Here is a 6911-nt window from a genome sequence, read left to right on the forward strand (position 1 = left end):
TGTCAAACGATGTTCTTTCTTTATTGTACTTTTTTTTAACATTTCGTCTGACGTTGAGAGCGCGTATTGTGACTTTTGATTACTGAACTAAACGCACCAACAAAACGGAGGTTTYTGGACATAAAGAGGGACATTATCGAACAAAACAAATATTTATTGTCTAACATGGAGACCTRGGAGTGCCACCAGATGAAGATCATCAAAGGTAAGTGACTAATTTTAACGCTATTTCTGACTTTTGTGACACCTCTCCTTGGTTGGAAAATGGCTGTATGGTKTTCTGTGGCTAGGCGCTGCCCTAACAAAATCGCATGGTTTGCTTTTGTCGTAAAGCCTTTTTTGATATCGGACACTGTGGTTGGATTTACAAGAAGTTTATCTTTAAAATGGTGTATAATACTTGTATGTTTGAGGAATTTTAATTTTGGGATTTCTGTTGTTTTGAATTTGTCGCCCTGCAATTTCACTTGCTGTTGTCGAAGTGGGACGCTACCGTCCCACTGGTGCCAGACAGGTTAAAGCATCAGACAAGTTCAGTACGTATATTTGATTTTATAAAAACACATGGGGCTATTGGTAGAAAGAACAGATGACTCTTGGTTGACCAAGATGTATTTTAGTTGGGGACAGCACTAGAACATGATTTTGGGGCTCCCAGGTGGCGCAGAGGACACTGCATCTCAGGGCTTGAGGCGCCACAACAGACACCCTGAATCAAATCCAGGCTGTATCACAACCGGCCGTGATTGGGAGTCCCATAGGGCGGCGCACAATTGGCCCAGCGTCATCCAGGGTAGGCAGTCATTGTAATTAAGAATTTGTTCTTAACTGACTTGCCTAGTTAAATAAAGGTTACATTTAAATAATTAAAAAAATGGTGTTTCATGACAAACCATTTTTTACAAATCCATCAAGGCACCAACTTTGAGAAGGGTTTAAAACAAAGGTTTCAAACCAATTCATTAATGTAATTGCATCTAGGTATGTCTTGCCTTTAATGTAAGGGCATGAAAAAAAATTGGCTGAATATTATACAATGACTTATTAACAGCTCTAATAATTTGCCTCCACAGGAAATCTACACGGGCAATTCTAGAATATACTATATATCATAGAAACCTAGTTAAACTATCACTATGACATCATGGATGAATTCTAGAACATACCTATACTAGCCTAGAAACCTGGTTAAACTATCACTATGACATCATGGATGAATTTGAGAAATACTATATAGTCCTAGACACCTGTGTTAAACTATCACTATGACATCGTGGATGAATTTGAGAATATATATATAGCTAGTAACACTGGTTAAACTATCACTATGACATCATGGATGAATTCTAGAATATACTATATAGCCTAGACACCTGGTTAACCTATCATTATGACATCATGGATGAATTCTAGAATATACTATATATCCTAGAAACCTGGTTAAACTATCATTATGACATCATGGATGAATTTGAGAATATACTATATAGCCTAGTAACCTGGTTAAACTATCACTATGACATCATGGATGAATTCTAAGAATATCTATAAGCCAGTAACCTGGTTACTATCATTATGACATCATGGATGAATTCTAGAACATACTATATAGCCTAGAAACCTGGTTAAACTATCATTATGACCTCATGCATGGCCAGTCCTTGTATTCATAGTGTAGTGAATTCAGGGGGTAGCCCTGAGCTGAACTCAAACCTGGGTCCAGCGACTGTCAAGCCAACACCTTATAACTGTTACACCAAGATGTCTGAACTGAACTTCTTGACGAGGTCRCTAGGTKTTGGGTTACGGTTTCTACAATAGCTTTCTCTATGAATTTGAGAGTGGTTACACTTCTCCTTCCCCCATCCCTCAGCTGTTTACAAAACCAAGTTTCTGAGCAGCCATTTTGTTGCTGTTTAAAAAACCCACACAACCCAGCAATCTGCAGTTCAAACAATAACAAATCTGTCATTCCATCACTGTTTTGGTAATAAGATGATTATGGGGTTGGAGAAATGTAACTACAGACAGACAGACCAGACAGACCCAGACAGACTGACCATCCATGATGGCCTCCCGGGTGGCGCAGTGGTCTAGGGCCACCAGAGTCTCTGGGTTCGCGCCCAGGCTGGGCTGGCCGCAACCGGGAGATCCGTGGGGCGACGCACAATTGGCATAGCGTCATCCGGGTTAGGGAGGGTTTGGCCGGTAGGGATATCCTTGTCTCAGTATGTAAAAAATAAATAAATAAGTAAAAACAAATGTAATAAAAATGTATGCACTCTACTGTAAGTCGCTCTGGATAAATGACTAAAATGAAAATGAAATGAATGATATCAACATTATAGTTTTAACCATGTTGAGGCTATACAGTGTTGGTTTACATTTACATTGTTTCTAAACATTAGAGTAAAAAAAGCTTATTYKGGGTTCTGATGGGGTACAACAGTTGAACTAAGCTCATGAGGCATGTGTTATATTCTTCAAGAATCAATGGCTATAAATAAATAATTTAAAAGTCACAATATGGATGTAGCAACTGCAGATTTCCGCTTTAACACCAAACATCAGTTCAACAACTGCAGAGTTTGTGCTTCTGTTTTTAAGACAGTACTTACTAGTGTTAATCAGGGAACGGTTTCTCAAAACCATCTTATGGCTAAATTCATTGTTAGAACCATTGGATGCCTTATTAAGATGCGTTTGGGAAACCGGGCCCAGATATCCAGGTCCCTCTTCTTCCTCCTCCTCTTTCACTCCATAAACTGCATCCTCCTCTTTCACTCTGAACGCGTCTTCCTCTTCTTTAACTGAAACGTCTTTCTCTTCTTCTTTCACAGTAACAGCCTCACCCTCTACTTGTAATTGTATTGTAACATCCTTCTCTTCCTCCTCCTCTTTGACGAGAGCTTCTTTCTCCATCCAGACCTCTTCTGTAGCAGGAGGAGAGTAGCTTAACGTTAGTGAACTCATGGTTGGAGATATTAGCCAGATATGCTAATGATAACTTAATCAGCCCTCTAGCTGACTAAAAACAACAGCAGCATAAATATGAAATTAAATCGGATAACTAACTAGACGACAGAAGAGGGTTTAAAACACAGTGGCTAATATACAACTCCTCTTTACCTTCTTTAGCAGGAGAGTAGCTAAGTGACCTCATGGTCGGAGATATTAGCTAGCTAGGCTAATGCTAACTTAACCAGCCCGCTAGATTAATAAAAACAATACCGTAAATATGAAATTAAAAGGGATAACTAACTAGACGACAGAAGTGGGTTTAAAATACAGTGGCTAATATACCCTAAAGCGTCTAAAGAGCTTTTTTGGTTCGTCAATTTTGTCTAGCAAGCTACCGAGGTGTCTGAATAACTGTTGCTGCTGCTGAAAGAAGCGTTCCGTCCACTAGATTATACGTCACACGAGCAGCATTGCCTTAAAGTCGCACATCGTCATATTCTGACTGGAGTGGGTAACACTCAGTCAATATATTTTTTCTGTGATTTCATTTTTTCGTCAACCGTTCCATCTCATCTTAGTTAATGTAGAGACAAATGATTATGCTTTTTTTTTTTTATCATAAAATTCATTCACAAATCACAAATACCGGAGCATGTGAGTTCAAATAGACTTTTTATTACGTCATAATAAAGTGCCGGACAACTGCCTTACACACACACATTTATACATTATACAAAAATAAACTCAAAGACATTCATACCTAAACTGCACCTTTATTTGCCAAGGTAGAGTACATGATCACTGAATATATTAAATGTACAGGCTACAATGTGGGGATCTCATGCATGGCAATAACTACATGCATATACGACTTGCATCCTTGGCACAACATGATATTATATTCTACTCAATCCACMGGCTTCATTAATGTCATTCAGGCTGTTTTGAAGTTGATACAACTGGCTATGATAGCTGAGGTTCATAGCTAGGTTCTGAACTAATATGTATACCAAACGTTTGGGTCCATACACAGATCGGCTAGATAGCTAGCTACACATCCATGGGCATACAGGGATTTTAATCATCCACTACACATCCACTACAGCTACACATCACTACACAATAAGCAGACCATAGTATTGTTGAATTTTTTCAGAATGACATAGAGCACATAGAGAGCGAGTTATTTTTCTGGTCTCCCTTCCTGAAACAAATAATTGCCACATATGCACATCATGGGACCACATTAGACGTGGATATCTTTAGTAACTGTTTAAGACCTCTTTGGTATTTTCAGAACAGGGGTTCCCTTGTTAGTGGAGTCAGCAGGATGTCATGTACTGGTTATTCTATAGAGTGTGCATGGTCTTGTTGCTATGGTCTACATGCATAAGATGGGCAACACGCAGCAGCAGGAACCGTATACCTCCGCTTTGTGCAAGGAGGGGACTGCAGAGCCCGAAAAATGACCTCCAGCAGGCCACAAATGTGCATGTGTTCAGCATATGGTCCCACAAGGGTTTGAGGATCTCATTCAAGTACCTACTGGCTAGTCAGGCTCCTCTGGCGAGACATGGAGGGCTGTGGGCCCAAAAAAACAAAGAAATGCACCCCACACATGACTGACCCAAAGCAACACGGTCATGCTGGAGGATGTTGGCAGGCAGCAGAACGTTCTCCACGGCGTCTCCAGACTCTGTCACGTTTGTCATGTGTGCTCATGTGATTCAGTGTGACCTGCTTTATCTGTGAAAGAGCACAGGGGCCCAGTGGGAATTTGCAATCTTGGTGTTCTCTGGCGAATGCCAAGTCCTGCAGGGTGCTGGGCTGTAAGCAAACCCCCACCTGTGGACGTCGGGCCTGCAACACACTGCATGGAGTTGTTTCTGACGTTTGAGCAGACACTTGCAATTGTGGCTGCTGGAGGTCAATTTGTGCAGGGCTCTGGCAGTGAGCTCTTGCAAAAGGCGGAGGTAGGGTCCTGCTGTTTCTGGGTTGTTGCCCTCGCTACGGCCTGTCCTCCACATCCTCCTGATGTACTGGGCCTGTCTCCTGGTAGCGCTCCATGCTCTGGACACTAGCTGACAGACAGGCAAAACTTTTTGCCAACAGCTCGCATTGATGTGCTCTGGATGAACTGCACTAGTCCTGGCCACTTGGTGTGGGTTGTAGACTCCGTTCATGCTACATAGAGTGAGAGCACCGCCAGCATTCAAAAGTGACCAAAACATCAGCCAGGAAGCATAGGAATCTGAGAAGTTGGTCTGTGGTCACACTGCAGAATGCATCTTCTTTTTGGGGGTTTGTCGTTGCTAATTGGCTATATTTTCCGACCTTTTTGTTCTTTCCATTTGGCAAACAGCAGTTGAAATGTATTGTCAATAGTGTTGCTTCTAAGTGGACAGTTTAGATTTCACAGAAAGTGTGAATTGACTTGGAGTTACTTTGGTGTTGTTTTAAGTGTGTCCTCTTTATTTTTTTGGCAGTGTATATACCGCTTCACCAAAGCTTTTTGACTCTCAGATAATTCAGTGTCTATAAATGATATATGTCTTGAGAGTGGCTCTACAAACAATTCTTAGTTTCATTTATGCCAGATACCACCCTCTCATTACAGATAGAATCCTTTACGCCGAAAGAGGGAAGTTCCTATCGCTAGACAGCATCAAGCTATAACATCATCGTTCAGTTTGATCTCGCAAGACAGGTTTCAATTTCATGCTTGATACTTCACTGTCTACCAAAACATTACTTCCAATGGCATTATCAAATTGTCATTTACAGACAGTGAGCCTCTTAGGTCAAATACTAGGTCAAGATAAGGGCACCTCAAGGGGGAAATAAATTGTTTCAAACATGCCAAAACGTCCTTCTCCTATGATTAAAAGTAGGGAGTGACTGCGTCAGGACATTGTTATGAGATAACTAATGGTTTCCCCATTAATAATCATCCCGTCCGATGGTTTAGGAATAGTTACAGACGACGTTGCGCATAAGGAAAGACAACGTTCCATAGAGAAACCAACTGTCCTCTCCCCTCTGATATTCTACTTAGCACCAATGGGTTTAACATAATACATTGACTTATGAAAGACAAGCCCTGACCATCTTCCCTCTCTGGGCCCAAGTTACTAATTCCCTAGCTCAGAAAGTTCTATGAAAGTATCCTCACAAGCATATATGATGAACTAAACATCTTTCTATCTATTGTTACGTAGCTAAATCTGATTCTGCCACGACACGATCAGAGCAAAAACAAGCCCATGAGGTCAAAGGAATTGTTCGTGAGAGCTCTGAGACAAGAATGATGTTGGAGGCAGCAGATCGTGGGAAAAGGTACCAAAAAATGTATGCAGGCATTGAAGGTCCCAAGAACACAGTGTTCGCCTCATTTTAAATGGAAGAAGTCAACCACCATTACTTCCTAGGAGTCTGGCCGCCCGGCCAAACGGAGAAATCGGGGGAAGCGGGCCTTGGTCAAGGAGGTGACCAAAAAGTCGATGGTCATCTGACCCCGGAAGAGCTCCAAGAGTTCTCCTGTGGAGATGGGAGAACTTTCCAGAAGGACGAAATCATCTCTGCACAGCCAAAATTCCGGCCTTTATGGTAGAGACCAGACGGAAAGCTCCCAGAGAAAAGCACATGACAGCCCGCTTGGGAGTTTTCAAAAGGCACCTAAAGGACTCTTAACTCATGAGAGACAAGATTCTCTGGTCGATTTAAACACTCTTTGCTGAATGTCATGTGTCATGTCTGGAGAAAATGGGTACATCCCGGTGAAGGCGGTGGTTCATGGCACATCATGCTGTGAGGGATGTTTTCTAGAGCAGTGCAAAATTGTCCGCTGGTTTGGTGGTAATTTCTCACGGCATTTTGTGCAGTTCGGAAATAATTCACTCAGGCCACACACATAGTTGATTGTTATTATGCAGGTCTATTTGTATGAATGT

The sequence above is a fragment of the Salvelinus sp. IW2-2015 genome, unplaced genomic scaffold (genome assembly GCF_002910315.2).
Source record: "Salvelinus sp. IW2-2015 unplaced genomic scaffold, ASM291031v2 Un_scaffold7172, whole genome shotgun sequence".
NCBI lineage: Eukaryota > Metazoa > Chordata > Actinopteri > Salmoniformes > Salmonidae > Salvelinus > Salvelinus sp. IW2-2015.